The sequence below is a fragment of the Macrobrachium nipponense genome, chromosome 40 (genome assembly GCF_015104395.2).
Source record: "Macrobrachium nipponense isolate FS-2020 chromosome 40, ASM1510439v2, whole genome shotgun sequence".
Classification (NCBI taxonomy): domain Eukaryota; kingdom Metazoa; phylum Arthropoda; class Malacostraca; order Decapoda; family Palaemonidae; genus Macrobrachium; species Macrobrachium nipponense.
Window position 1 is genome coordinate 29,659,728 of NC_061101.1, and position 16,278 is coordinate 29,676,005.

At 36.6% G+C, this 16,278-nt stretch overlaps 1 protein-coding gene across 1 annotated transcript in view; it reads right to left on the bottom strand.

The window, feature by feature from the left end:
* The window catches only part of LOC135212047 (glutamyl-tRNA(Gln) amidotransferase subunit A, mitochondrial-like), a gene marked incomplete in the record, with an annotated part of 108,139 nt that overhangs the window by 85,724 nt on the left and 6,137 nt on the right, over positions 1 to 16,278 (bottom strand).

Sequence of the window (16,278 nt, forward strand, 5' to 3'; positions counted from 1 at the left end):
TAATGAAATATAAAAATAGCTATTTTTCAGTGCTATTTAAAAATCTCGAACCCCCATCATCTTTAGTAAGAACACACTTGATGGAATAGTGGGAGTTCAGTAGATAACAAATTAAAACCTACATAACCCATTGTTGGATTTTGGTATTCTTCATAAAAACAAAAAAACTTAAAATGGTGCCCTTTTGAAGTAATTTTATCATACCTTTCAAATGGCCATAGGCATCCCCGATTATCAGCGGGGGTTGCGTTCTTGACGACGTCACAATAACTGAAAATCGTGGATAACCAAAAATCAGCGATAATAGAGCCGATCCCCCATTATTGGCACCAATAACCGAGGATTGCCGCCTTTAAGCGGGGATCGGCACATACCAGTGCCAAAAATTCAGTTATCATCTTCGCTAGACAAGCATTGTAAAACTGGATTGCAAATAACTGGGGACTGCCAACTAACATACCCATTTTATGTGAATGCCAAAACTTCAGCAAGCAGTAAATATCACAATCTTGAAAACTAATCAATTAATGAAGTTTTGTCAGAGCATTTTCATTATCAGTTTATCCAGTTTTTGAATTTTCTAAAGAAATGCAATTCTTTAAATAAAATCTAAATTTTATTATTAAAAACATATCCTTCGTACCAGTCCTATTTAAGTAAAGTATTTTGAGTCACTGGTACAGTAAACTAGTATAGTGCATAATACTAGTAACCATACGAAGCAGTTTCAATACATTATATCATATAAACTACTACAGTCTTACCATTATAATGCAAAGTTGACCCATGGTCAACTGTGAATTTCACATATGCAGTAAGGTGTTAAAGTGCCCTTGTACATAATGGCTCTCTCCTTGTGTGATCAAGCTGCTTACATGCAGGTATCCTTTAACCTGCATATCTAGGTAACTTTGGTGCCTTTTTTTAAAAAAAGTGGTTTCTTCTCTGCTTATAGTCAGTTTCATTTTATCTATCCACTCATGGATGAAGATGTGGCACATTTGCATGGGTAGCACATGATTGGTTAACAATCAACATTTTCTATATCATTGGCCTATTGTGATAAATATCAAACTATTTCTCCAATAACGTATTTTAATGTTTATATAGACTAAGAAACCTCACCTCTCTGAAATAAATCATAAACTTGTCAATGTATTCATAATTTAGCCAAACATGTGTACATGAAAGATGAAATTATATACCATTCTACTCAGATCTAGCAAACAAACAATGATGAACTTCAGTAATTATGATATATCTCATTAGTATGACAAAAGATTTAAAGTAGATCATATATTAAAGTAATTTAATAGAAAATTTTATGCTCAATAAGTTTTATTAATTATTCCAAACAGGTATTCTGAGTTTATCAACTTCGATAATCGAAGTCAGACTGCTACTCAAGATATTTGTACTCAGTCTGCAAATTATTCATCCACAAAAAAGCAGTACTACAAAAATTTAGCTTCTGAATAAGGAGTTATTTGATTTAAAAGCAAGTAACAGCTAAGTAATTTTTTTTTTTTTTTTTTTTTACCAAATTCAGTAAATGCCTTACAAAATTTATTCGTTAGATTTCAGTTTTATATTCATTGGAAATTCCAAGATAATGTGTCTCTGAATATTAAATATTCCTAGTTTCAATTTTTAAATACTGTGCTGCGGGCAATGTGGGCTAGTTTTGAGTGTAGAAAATTGACTTACTGCAATGTATAAAATGAACAAACTGAAAAATGATATATTTTTTTAATGAAGATTAATATGTTATATATTTTATGACTGAAATGAAGCTGATTTCATGAAATAAAGTTTTTACCAAAGATAAGTTGTTTGATATTATCCTCAGTATTTTCAAATTTAAAAACAAGAAAATAGGTGAATATATGTCATAAGCACAAGTCCTATTGTGTATAGTATATAATGATATTATAAAAGAGTATCATTACATGTGAAAACATGTAATCAGAATATGTACCCAAGGATAGAACTACTGAACACAATTTATATAGTATAGTACGTATATATCTTGTATGAAAATGAATATTTGTTTGTTTATGTTTGTGCACTATAGAAATCCAAACCGCTTGACTGAACTAAACAAAATTTGGCATGCGACCATCATTGACTCAGCTTATATAATACGATAGGTTTCAAACCTGTGCCCTGTTCCCCTTCCGCCTTCCTTTTGTAACTTAAGCAGTAAGTGCTTCACCGATCTAGACAAAATCTGGCACATGGCCATCATTTGACCCATCATACATAATACTCCTAACAACTCTAAAAGTTTGGCCATCGGAAACACTAAAGACACCACGCACAAAGGTGACAGAGAAACAGTTTTGTTTTGGTTTTTACATTGTTTTCCTTATGCAAAGAACAAATGTTGTAGGTTTGCTTTATTGCATAAAATACAATGTACTAATGTTGACTATGCTGGCAAAACAAGAAAAAGAAAGTGGATACCCGTGTTACTGTATTCAGTAGTGTACTGTACATAGACACGTACATATTGTGTGTTATGCATGAGGGAGAAAAGAAGGGGATCAGGGTTGTAGTTGTCGTTTGCCACCTGTAGAGTTTTATTAAACCTTATCTGGATCTTGACCTAATCTGACAGGACCTTCGCTCTATTATTCTACATAATTGAATGATTACTACATGTATAACATTATATATATAAGGCAGTCCCGGTTATCAGCAGGGTGCTGATAAGTGAAAACTGTCATTAATTGAAACTTGCGATTTATGGCGTTTATGGTGCCAAGTTTTGTGTAATGGGACCAATAACCAGTTAACGGTGCCTCTGTTAGGTATGTTGGGGCTATAACTCTATTACGATAACAGAAACTTGACCTGTCATGGCGCCATAAATTGCAGATTTTATGGTGCTATACAAGTGCCATAAAACCGGATCACCATTAACTGAGTCTGCCGATATATATATATATAATATATATATATATATATATATATATATATATATATATATATATGTAAGGCCTAGGGATTTTGATTAATAATATATTTGTTTCGTGCGTTCTCTGTGACCTATGGAATGTGGAGAACAGTGCAGAGGTGACGATCTGAGAGTAGCTGATCAATGAGATTCTAGGGTGGCGTGAGATAAAAGTGCTTAGTTCAGGAAGTCAACGTACGACAGTTTATGAACTCTTCTCAAAGTGCCTTTGTGAAACTAGATGCAGCCAGTAATATGAGGTGTTGTCGAAGTGTGCATTCGTATGTGCGTGTGCGCCTCTTCTATTCATAATGTATCACTAGCAAGTCTATGGGAAGACTTGCACAGAGATTCGGGGGAGGAAGGCAAAGCCACGATGGCGGTGCCAAAGTGTTTTTATTATCAGTGAGTGATATTCCGGTTGGGAATGGACGGATCTGGAAATACCGGGGGACAAAAGAGTTCCCGGAGGGGTGTGGACTTTGGGTGACTTGACATTGTAGTTTTTGGGTTAGTCTGTAAGACCTGGGTTACTTGGTTAATTGATTTATTTATTCTTGTAAATAAACGTTATGTTATGATGCAACTCTCTCATTTTACATTACCTGTTAGAATGGAGAGATTCCTTGGAGAGAGAGAGAGAGAGAGAGAGAGAGATTGTCGTGCTAGAGAGAGGGGGTGATTGCTGGGAAGAGAGAGAGAGAGAGAGAGAGCCTGTGTGTGTAATGGAGTAATGGGGTCTGCCTTCCGTTTCGTGTCCACGCTTACCTTATGAATACTGGGGGTTCTTCCCCCCTGTTATAGTGGTGTCAGCGGTTAAGAGGGGATATAAAAGGTTTATTGTTTTCTTTTCTATGCCTAGGAACGCCAATGTAGAGATGGGTGGCCAGTTAGAAAATAAAAAGGGTAGAGAAAATATCCGTCCGTGGGATGGGGGGATGAGGAAAGAATTTCTATTAGGGTCATCAAATTTGCCCGTACCGAGATTCTTCAGGGCGGGAGTCGTGAGAGCAACTCAGTTTGGTTTGTAAGTGAGTGTTGCCAGGTGTCTTCTCGCCAATCGCGTTTGTATTGTGCCGACGAGATTTACGTATTTTATGAAGAATTTCGATTCCTTTTGTTCTCATTGTGGAGTGGTGAGTGTTAAACTATTGTTTTGAAGGAGAGGGTTTTTGTTTAAATATTTCAGGGTTATGGGATTGGTTCAAGAGGTCAACAATTTTTCTGTCTTTGCCCCATAGTGACGTGTTTTTCTTTATTTGCACGTGTTTTGTAATAGACGTATGCATTCGTCTTTGTTTAAAACATAGGAGTGTATTTTTCTATGCATGTGAACTGTGCTTGGATAATCATATCTGGCTTAGAGACACACAGCGCCACAATTTTACGGGCTCAGCACATTTCTGCAGAGAGGCGCCTGCATTGCGAGGGTACGGGCATCCTTGGGAGGGTAGTTGCATGGCCTCCCTCGAGAGATAGTGCAGGGATGGGTACTAGTGTATACCTTGGGAAGGGGTCCTCAGACACTGTTCAAGGGGAGATGGGGGATACTGCTGGTATGCCTCGGGCTGTTCTGCCGCTTTACTGAGGGGTTGTTCTCACGGGGGGGGAGAAATTTTTTTTTTTCTCAGTGTGGGTGAACTCCCCCTTTTCCTTTTTTTTTCCTTTGTGTTGGAGATGGATTTGGCCTTGACCATGAATGCTAAGATATCAGCTGATTGATTAGTTGATGAAGTGAAATCCCGTGGAATCTTTTTTTTTTTTAGAGAGAGTTTTTTTTTCTCTTTTGGACGAAGAGAAAAGGAAATAAAAAGATATTTTTCTTTTCCGTGAATGAGGGAAAAGTAGTTAACATGCGCGGGATGTGTTATATGTTTCTTTGTGCCTTGAAAGACCAAATATAAGGGGGATACACAGATTATTTTTTTTATTGTGTTGGAGAAATTACTTTGAAATGCGATGATTGGTGTTGTATCTGTGTTGTGTGGCCAATGGTGTTATGTCATGGTGTTGCATGCTGGAGAAATTGTATGTCATGAGATTCAGCAATACTGTTGTATGCTATTGAATTTCACCCTTACTTGAGATCTTTGCAAGAGAATTATTGCTATGAAGAGTTATTATTATTATTATTAATAATTATGTACTTGAGATGTGTTACGGGAGGTTTGCTTAAGTATAATTATCATTACGGTAGAATTGTTTTACGAGAGATTTGAGATATTTCATGGGAGATTAGTTGATAATTATTACAGATAATTATTCAAGGAGAATTATTACAATGAATTAATGGGAGAAGTCTTGTCTTAGTTAATTGTTGAGTTTTTGTAACTTTGGAGAATATTTCATGATTCACGGGGATGAGTTTTGCTGAATCTTGATGAATCTGACTGAATCTTGGTGAATTGTGTGGAATCTTGGTGAATTTTTTGTGCTGAATTTTTGGAGGATGGACAAGCATTAACATTGGTGATATTTTTTGTACTGATACTGATGATTTTGATGATAGCAATTTTTTTTTGGTGATTTTGTGATAATGATATTTCTGATACTGATTTTTTTTTTATATACTAATACGTGGGTGCAGTAATGCTATCAAGGGAGGTGAAATCCTTTTTTTGAATATGGGAGGAACTAACAACACATTATTTTAGTTTTTTTTTTCCTTTTTTTTCATGAGTTCAGCAGATAATTGCTTGACATCTAGTGAGTTACGGGAGATAGTGAACAGTGCCGTTGATTTTTCTTTTCTCCTTTTTTGGAAATTAGCCATCGCTGACACAAGTTTTTTACCATGGGTGAATTTGAATTTATTTTTTGCTCTCCAGTTGTGTGGATATTTTTTAATCTCAGTTCATGACTTAGAGTCATTTAAGAGAAAGTGTTGTGTTTTAGCTATTTGATGCTATAGAGAAAATATATGGGAGAATTTGCACGTTTGAATGCATACGTAATGGCACTACATTTTTTCTCTGGATATTTATGTTCCAGAAAATTGTGAGTTTTTCTTGCACAATACATTAGTTGTATTGTGACAACTTTGTGAGAGATAGGAAACTTGGTTAAGTTTTCTAGTGGCTTATGTCGTAGTGCATATGGAGAAGTCTTTGCTTAGAACACTGTGAGTTGGGAATTCTGTTATAATGAGTTGTGGCACATTGATGGTTTCTTTTTTCTAGATTTTCTAGACAGTTTTATTTGCCGAGTTTTGCCCCCTTTTTTAGCAGTTATGCTAAATGGAGAGAGTTTTTATAGTTTTTTACTATAACATTGAGTTATTCTCTGGAGAATTGGAGTTATAATTGAGATATATTATTTGGAGAGATAATTGGAGGTATATATTATTTTGGAGTTATGATTTGAGATATAATATATGGGAGATATATTTTGGCCATTTTTTGATATTTGCCAATAATGGTATGAGCTATGTTTAGTTCAATTATTTTGCAGCCATCTTTGTTGCAAATGGAGACACATATTTGGAGATTATGGGGCAATATTTGGGAGTATGTGAGTTAGTTGCCTTGAGTGCACATTTTTTTTGGGAGATGGGATTTCATTTTTGATATTCCTTTTTTGGAGATATATTTTTTGGAGCCTTGTTTTGTTCCACATGGAGTTATTGGGGAAATAGAGGTAAATATATTGTATTTGCCGAAATAAAGGTGATTATTCTCTATTCCTGGAGTGGTGTTTTTTTTTCTACTGACATGTGGCTTTGGAGAAATAAGAGAATAATATAAGGGGTTGGTTATTAACCAAATGGAGGAAATATTTTTATAACCGGAGTGGTGCTATTATTAATATGGTGTCTCATAATGGAGTTGGAATTAATCTTTGGCGGGTGACCCTCTTTTTGTGGTTATGGAGTTTTTTTGAGCAAAGAGGAGATTTCTGAGGTTCTTTTTTTTGGTTTCATGTCTATAGAGGCGAATGGGCATTACTGCATTACGATCGTCCTATGGAGATGTGTGTGCATTTTTCATGTTCACAAGTGTGTTATTATTGGAGAAATATAATTTGGGAAAAGTCATGTTGAGAGAATTAAGTCTTGAGACACAAATTTTTGAACACATTAGTCATATCCTGGAGTTAATTCTGTGAAATGTGTCAGTTAGACTCCTTTTTTTTCCTTGAGAATCATGAGTTGTTTCCAAACTTAATGTGTCTTCCTGACTAGACATTTTTAATTTTTATGGCCTACTGTCTGAGCATGCGTCCGCAGGCGATTTTTCTGCTGACAAGCGTGTGCTGAGCGTGTGCTGTTTCTTTTCCTCTGATGGTGACAGATCAGAATTTTTGCAATATCTGGAAATGTTGGCTATAGCATTTCACGAAAGCGCATGTGTGAGAGTTTTGCTTTCTGGCAAATTCCATAACTTTACATGGAGCATTTCTTGGGAAAAACGCGGGAGTTATGCCATATTATAACAATGTATTATGTATTTTAGTGATGTTGGGGAAATATACTTGTGATTATCCTTTTTTTTTATTGTTTTTCTTCCTTTTCCTATGAGAGATATGATTTGGGGATTGAGCTTAAGTAGCATTTCTTTTTTGGACGGGAGATTTGATTTTACCGGGAGATGTGATTTTTCTGGTGTTGTTACTTAAGTAATGGGAGTTTGACATTAAGTCTCATTGTGATTAATTATTGAGCAGTAAAGGGGTTTTTGCTGTTAAAAGTTGGAGATTTTTACTGATTTTGTGGGTTGTTTGAATGTCAGAACTTGAGAGATTATTTTTTGGGTCGGGTATGTTACGAGATACTTTCTTTTTTTTTCTTGGGCTTATTACGATTTTGTTTTCTTTTCTTTTTTTCTCTTGTGAGCACATTCGAGTTCGAAATGTGAGTGCAGAATTCGTGGGAGTTGCTGTAATTTCTGAGTTGTGTGTGTGCTGATGTGTGAGTTTGGAGAATGAGTTGGAGAACTTGATGTTTCTTTTTTCTTAGAGAGTTGTGATGATGACTTATGATTTAGTAGTCATATTAAAGGGAGTTAATTGGGAGACGTTCAGTTAGTATTTTCTGACCTTTTTGAGTCATTCTTGTTGATAGAGGTAGTATGTCTGGGTTAATTTTCTTAGATTGACCAGTGACTTGACTGACATACTAACACACACCAAAAGTCGTTCCCCGACACCAGCAAGACGTCCACCAGCCGTGCCGAGAGGTTGCTGTTATTTTACCCCAGGGATGATTACAAGTATTTCCATGATGGGTGTTCGTGAGAATTCTACAGCGTGTTTTTTTAGAAGCCGTGAGAGTCTTCTACGATGAGGGAGGCATTCCGTCTTCCTACAGTTGCTACAGCCTGCTATAGCCTGTTGCTGTCTGTCAGCTAGTTGCAGACAAGCGAAGAGGGATATTCAAGAATCCTAATGCAGAAAATATTGAGAGAAAAATGAGTTTTGTGTTATTGGGAGATTAAAGCGTGATAAGACGTTTATTTTATAATGCCAGAGACGTGCAGTTTTACTTATTTTGTTTTTAACCCGGCCAATGTTTTATATATAAGCTGTTTTTTTGTTCGACCTTTTGCTAGGCGGGGTGGGGGGCTAGCATATAGGTGGCCGGCCGAGCAATCTGTAAGGCCTAGGGATTTTGATTAATAATATATGTTCGTGCGTTCTCTGTGACCTATGGAATGTGGAGAAACAGTGCAGAGGTGACGACCTGAGAGTAGCTGATCAATGAGATTCTAGGGGTGGCGTGAGATAAAAGTGCTTAGTTCAGGAAGTCAACGTACGACAGTTTATGAACTCTTCTCAAAGTGCCTTTGTGAAACTAGATGCAGCCAGTAATATGAGGCGTTGTCGAAGTGTGCATTCGTATGTGCGTGTGCGCCTCTTCTATTCATAATGTATCACTAGCCAAGTCTATGGGAAGACTTGCACAGAGATTCGGGGGAGGAAGGCAAAGCCACGATAGCGGGTGCCAAAGTGTTTTTATTTATCAGTGAGTGATATTCCGGTTGGTGGGATGGACGGATCTGGAAATACCGGGGACAAAAGAGTTCCCGGAGGGGTGTGGACTTTTGGGTGACTGACATTGTAGTTTTTGGGTTAGTCTGTAAGACTGGGTTACTTGGTTAATTGATTTTATTTATTCTTGTAAATAAACGTTATGTTATGATGCAACTCTCTCATTTTCATTACCTGTTAGAAGAGAGATTCCTTGGAGGAGAGAGAGAGAGAGAGAGATTGTCGGTGCTAGAGAGAGGGGTGATTGCCGGGAGAGAGAGAGAGAGAGAGAGAGAAGCCTGTGTGTGTAATGGAGTAATGGGGTCTGCCTTCCGTTTCGTGTCCACGCTTACCTTATGATACTGGGGGTTCTTCCCCCATGTTTATATTATTATATATTATACATAGTATATATATATATATATCATATATTATATATATATATATATATATAGATATATATATATATGATATATATAGATATATATATATATATATATATATATATATATATAATATATATATATATATATATATATATACAGTGGTCCCCCCGTATTCGCGGGGGATGCGTACCAGACCCCCCCGTGAATAGTTAGAATCCGCGAATGTTTGGAACCCTATAAAAATGCTAAAAACAGCCTATTTTATTAGATAAAACTCAAGAAAAACCCACTAAAAATTTTCCTACAGGGGTTTTTTTGAATAGTTTTATCACGAAAAGTGCATTTTTATGATTGAAAAATCATCAAAAAAAACCAGGAATTTGTGGTATTTATCATAGACCAAAAATACCCGCGAATTTTCCGCGAATAATGCAGGGAAACGTTCCCGAGAGAAATCACGAATGTGTGAGTCCGCGAATCTGGAGAACGCGAATACGGGGGTCCACTGTATATATATATATATATATATATATATATATATATATATATATATATATATATATATATATATATATATATATATATATATATATCTGCCCCCAGCCAGGATACAAACCAGTCCAGATGCACTTATTAATTTTTGCTCCCGTTGAATGTAATTTTCAAGGTAAATTATTGTAATTTTATGTGATATTTGGGCCTTGATATTTGTGATTAAAATGTCATGCATGTATAAATGTCAAAATGATCATTTTAATCCAGGCGTTGAAAACTTAGGTATCAGCTGCTATGGGGGAGAGTAAATGCTTGAAAGTAAAGAACCTGAATTCGGCTTTATATGCACAGAAGAGATGAAAACCGCTTTTGTCTACCCCTTTACTTGATTCTAAAGTTTTTAGGTTTGTATCTTTTCCTCATGGACGAACTTATAAATTATAATTAGATGTGGGTGGAAGTTAGTACTTAGATAAACTGAATTAGAGATTAAAAGTGTATTTGTGGCTTAATGTTTGTGATTATAAAACAATCATGTTCTTCATATTCTTCTGTGTGGATTTCAGGCTTTGTAGTGACAAGCAAATCCAAAGGTGTGAAAAATTCGAGGGACATTGCATTTATTATTATCATTATATATATATATATATATATATATATATATATATATCTATATATATATTATAATAATATTATATTATATATATATATATATATATAATATATATATATATATATATATATATATATATATATATATATGCAGTGGAACCTCTCATATGAAAGTCCCTGTGTACGAAAAATTCAAGCTACGAAAGCAAAGACGAAGATTTTTTTTGCTTCTGTGTTCGAAAATAATTCATCAGGTTGCAAAGGGTAAAGTCCGAGATTCGCCCGGGGCCGCCGAGAACAATTTTAAAAACTAGCATGCTGCCAACTCAGTAGACTCGCCACCATCCTCCCGTTCTCCTATTGGTCAGCATCTGTTCCATCATGCCTCTAAGTAAAGGCATTCCTTGACCATTTTTTGCGGCAGCGTTATGGTAAACACCTGGAATTAGTGCGTTCACATATATTTCGTTTGTTAACGTACATTCGTGTTAGTGATTTCGCTTTCGTTGTACTGTAAGTTACTTTATCGAGTTGTGTGTGAACTTAATTACTTACGTTATTAGCGATGGGTCCCAAGAATGTTGCTGAAGTTCACGGAAAGAAGAGGATGCTTTCTATGGAGAACAAGAAGGAGATAATCAAGAAGTGTTAATGTTTTCTGCCATTTGTTAATGTGTTTCGTAAAGTTTAGTGTTAATTTGTTTTTCTCCGCCATTTTTAATGTATTTCAAACGTTAAAGTTAAGGGTTCATGTTTTCTGCCATTTCTCCTCCTCCTCTGTTGTCACTTTTGGACATCGCCTCACTTGAAAGGTAAGGTTAGGTTCCACATTTTACTACATACGTACGCACATGTACGTACAGTATTTCATGTACCCTGTACACTAATACACTTTATTTACAGGTACAGTCATGGTTATGTTAGGTACTGAATGGTCCAAATTGTTGTATTTCATTGTTTATTGGTCAATATAGTTTTATTATGAAATTTACTGTGGTGTTTTTGTAGGGCTTGGAACGAATTAGGCAATTTACATGTAAAACGTATTTCTACATACGAAAAAATCAGGTTACGAAGGCCACTTCGGAACAGATTAATTTTGTAACCTGAGGCACTACTGTGTATGTTTATATATATATATATATATATATATATATATATTATATATATATATATATATATATATATATATATATAATAAATGCAATGTCCATCAAAATATTCACACCTTTGGATTTGCTTGTCACTACAAAGCCTGAAATCCACACAGAAGAATATCAAGAACATGATTGTTTTATAATCACAAACATTAAGCCATAAATACACGTTTAACCTCTTAATTCACTTTATCAAAGTATAACTTACTTACAACCACTCTAATTATAATTTATAAGTTCATCCATGAGGACAGGATATAAACCTATAAACTTTAGAATCAAGTAAAGGGGTAGACAAAAGCTGATTTCATCTCTTCTGTGCATATAAAGCCGAATTCAGGCTCTTTACTTTCAAGCATTTACTCTCCCCCAGAGCAGCTGATTCCTAAGTTTTCAACGCCTGGATTAAAATTATCATTTTGACATTTACACATGCATGACATTTTAATCACAAAATATCAAGGCCCCAAATATCCCATAAAATTACAATAATTTACTTGAAAATTACATTCAACGGGAGCGAAAAATTTATAAGTGCATCTGAAACTGGTTTGTTATCCTGGCTGGGGGCAGATGCACTTAGTAATAAGTGAATTCGATGTTGTTAATAACTGTGACACACACACACACACACACACACACACACATAAAAATAAAGTTTCTTTAAGTTATTCGCAGATCAAGAGGGGGGTCACTTGTGCCTCGCCCCCATGAAAAATAATGACAAAATAATATTGAAGATTTAGATAATGAAAACATAAATGAGATATAAAAATAGTAAAAATAAAAAATAATTTTTTTATAGAAATAAAATTTTGAGAGAAAAATAATAATCTTAACGATAATAATAATGGATTCTGTATTCCTGATAGAACAGGCGATTGCTGTCCATTCCATAATTTATACTTAAATAGTGATAGTGTGTGTGTGTGTGTGTGTGTGTGTATGTATGTGTGTGTGTGTGTGTGTAATATGAAAATTGGTGGCCCCATGAAATTTTTCTGGAGCTGCTAGTGCTTTATGAGTATATATACCTAGGCCTAGACTAAACCTACAGATTATAACTTTAACGCCCTTCCCATTCCTGTACAAAACTGAAAACGCGAATTGTAACGACCAAAATATGTGAAAGCATTTAAGCCGAAAGATAAAGCAGCTCTCTCTCTCTCTCTCTCTCTCTCTCTCTCTCTCTCTCCGCCCTTTCAAAAGCCTCATTCAAGTTTCCCATGGTTTTCCTTGAATGCATTTAAAAGTCAATGATTTTTCTATTATGGGAAAATTGATGCCGCCTTAAAGTTTAGAACCCAAAATAAAATAGTATGGCCTTGCAGGAAATATTATCGTTGCGGAAATACTATAATATTGCTTTGGGTGCATTATCACAAATGTTTTGCTTTTAATAAAAAAAAAACTATGTGGTACATAGCTCAACAGTAACCTTGGTATTATTAATAATAAAGTTATTCGTTATGAACATTCGACTACTGCATCGTAAGGTACTGGTTTATGGATGTGTATGTATTTGTCAGCTTAAAATACTGAAAACCTGCAGTAGGAGTTGCTAAACAATTCTTTCTTTTCTTTCTTTAACTAAATCTTACGGACGGTCGTTCTTATTCTTTCCCACCGTTGATCCCCCTTCATTAAAGGGTCGGTTGCCTGATGCACCTTCTCCATCTTCCTTCATTTTATCTCACCATCTAATTCTCTTACGGACAGAGTCCAGTCAGACTATTAACCAAAGACGGCTCCCTCAGTTAAACATCAGCCGGCAAGGAGAGAGAGAGAGAGAGAGAGAGAGAGAGAGAGAGAGAGAGAGAGAGGAGACGAGAGAGAGAAAGTTATAGTAAAAGGGGGTAAATAACTAAATATGAAATAAGACCGATATACCGACAATTGTTTTCAATAGCACTGCCCTAAAAGAAGGACTCCTTAAATTTTACTATTATTATTATTATTATTATTATTATTATTATTATTATTATTATTATTATTATTATTATTATTATTATTATTATTATTATTTTATTTATTTATTTATTTTTTTTTTTTGCTCTATCACAGTCCTCCAATTCGACTGGGTGGTATTTATAGTGTGGGGTTCCGGGTTGCATCCTGCCTCCTTAGGAGTCCATCACTTTTTCTTACTATGTGTGCCGTTTCTAGGATCACACTCTTCTGCATGAGTCCTGGAGCTACTTCAGCCTCTAGTTCTTCTAGATTCCTTTTCAGGGATCTTGGGATCGTGCCTAGTGCTCCTATGATTATGGGTACGATTTCCACTGGCATATCCCATATCCTTCTTATTTCTATTTTCAGATCTTGATACTTATCCATTTTTTCCCTTTTTTCCCTTTCTTTCTCTTCAACTCTGGTGTCCCATGGTATTGCGACATCAATGAGTGATACTTTCTTCTTGACTTTGTCAATCAACGTCACGTCTGGTCTGTTTGCACGTATCACCCTATCCGTTCTGATACCATAGTCCCAGAGGATCTTTGCCTGATCGTTTCTATCACTCTCAGGTTGGTGCTCGTACCACTTATTACTGCAAGGTAGCTGATGTTTCTTGCACAGGCTCCAGTGGAGGGCTTTTGCCACTGAATCATGCCTCTTTTTGTACTGGTTCTGTGCAAGTGCCGGGCATCGCTTGCTATGTGGTTTGATGGTTTCATTTTTCGTATTGCACTTCCTACATATGGGAGAGATGTTATTTCCGTCTATCGTTCTTTGGACATATCTGGTTCTTAGGGCCTGATCTTGTGCCGCTGTTATCATTCCTTCAGTTTCCTTCTTTAGCTCTCCCCTCTGTACATGCATTGTGTCATCGCTGGCTAGTTCTTTAGTCTGTCTCATGTATGTCCGTGCATTGGTTTGTTGTGCCAGTCCTCTGTTCTGTCTGTCAGTGCCAGTCCTCTGTTCTGTCTGTCATTCTCCTGTCTCTGTATATTTCTGGGTCTTCGTTTACTTTTATTAGTCCTACTTCCCATGCACTCTTTAGCCACTCGTCTTCACTGGTTTTCAGATATTGCCCCAGTGCTCTGTTCTCGATGTTGACGCAGTCCTCTATACTTAGTAGTCCTCTCCCTCCTTTCTTTCGTGTTATGTATAGTCTGTCCGTATTTGCTCTTGGGTGTAGTGCTTTGTGTATTGCCATATGTTTCCTGGTTTTCTAAAGATCTATGGTGCGGAGTTCTGCCTTCATCCATTCCACTATTCCTGCGCTGTATCTGATTACTGGCACTGCCCATGTGTTTATGGCTTTTATCATATTTCCAGCATTGAGTTTTGACTTGAGTATCGCCTTGAGTCTCTGCATATATTCTTTCCTGATCGTGTCCTTCATCTCTTGGTGTTTTATATCCCTCCTTCCATTATTCCCAGGTATTTGTATCCTGTCCTCATCTATGTGTTTTGAATATGTTGCTCCCATCTGGTAGCTTTATCTTCAGTTTCTCGTTACTTTGCCTTTTTGTATGTTGACTAAGGGCGCATTTTTCTATTCCAAACTCCATCCTGAATGTCCCCAGATACATCCTTACAGTCTGGATTAGGGTATCTATTTCCTTGATGCGCTTACCCAATACACGCTTTGAATGTCGATAGCCATGTGAACCATCAGAATGGTTGATTCTGTTGCCGATCTTTTTTCTTGAGTTGGTACCCGGCATCCATCTTCTGTAGTACTTTTGTCATGGGAATCATGGCTACTACGAAGAGTAGTGGGGACAGTGAGTCGCCCTGGAAGATCCTCTCCTGATATTAACCTCTGCTAGTCTATTCCAGAGCTTGTAAGTATTATATTCCAGTTGCGCATTGTATTTTTGAGGAAGCTGATGGTGTTTTCCTCTGCCCCATATATTTTCAGGCATTCTATTAGCCATGTGTGTGGTATCATGTCGAAGGCTTTCTTATAGTCTGTCCATGGCCATGCTTAGGTTGGTTTTCCTTCTCCTACTGTTCTTCATTACCATTTTGTCTATCAGGAGCTGGTCTTTTGTGCCCCTACACTTCCTTCTGCAGCCTTTCTGTTGGGGGGGGATGGTGTTTGTCTCCTCTAGGTAATTGTATAGCCTTTCACTGATGATACCTGTTAGTAACTTCCACATTATTGGTAGGCAGGTGATAGGCCTGTAGTTACTGGCTATATTTCCCTTACTCTTGTCTTTTTGTACTAAGGATGTTCTTCCTGTGGTCATCCATTTGGGTGCATGGTGATTTGAGATACAATGCTGGAGCCAGTATCCTGGACTTCATCGGACCTGGGGGCTTTCCAGTTTGGCATTTTCTTTAGTTGGTGTCTGACTGTGTCTGTCGTGATCTCTTGTCTTTTTGTACTAAGGATGTTCTTCCTGTGGTCATCCATTTGGGTGCATGGTGATTTGAGATACAATGCTGGAGTTTGTTCTGCTATTCGTGGGTGTAGGGCCTTGAAGTTTTTAGCCAGTATCAATGGACTTCATCGGGACCTGGGGGTTTCCATTTGTTTTGGCATTTTCTTTAGTTGGTGTCTGACTGTGTCTGTCGTGATGTCAGTGAATTTTTGTTTTATTCTCCCTGTTTCTTCTTCCTTGACTTCCTGGAGCCATGTTGCATGTTTGTTGTGTGATACCGGATTGCTCCATATGTTTTCCCAGTCTCTTGATGAGGTCAAAGTTGACCGCCAAAGAGCACTAAGCTAACAGGACAGACTTCGCAGTCCTGC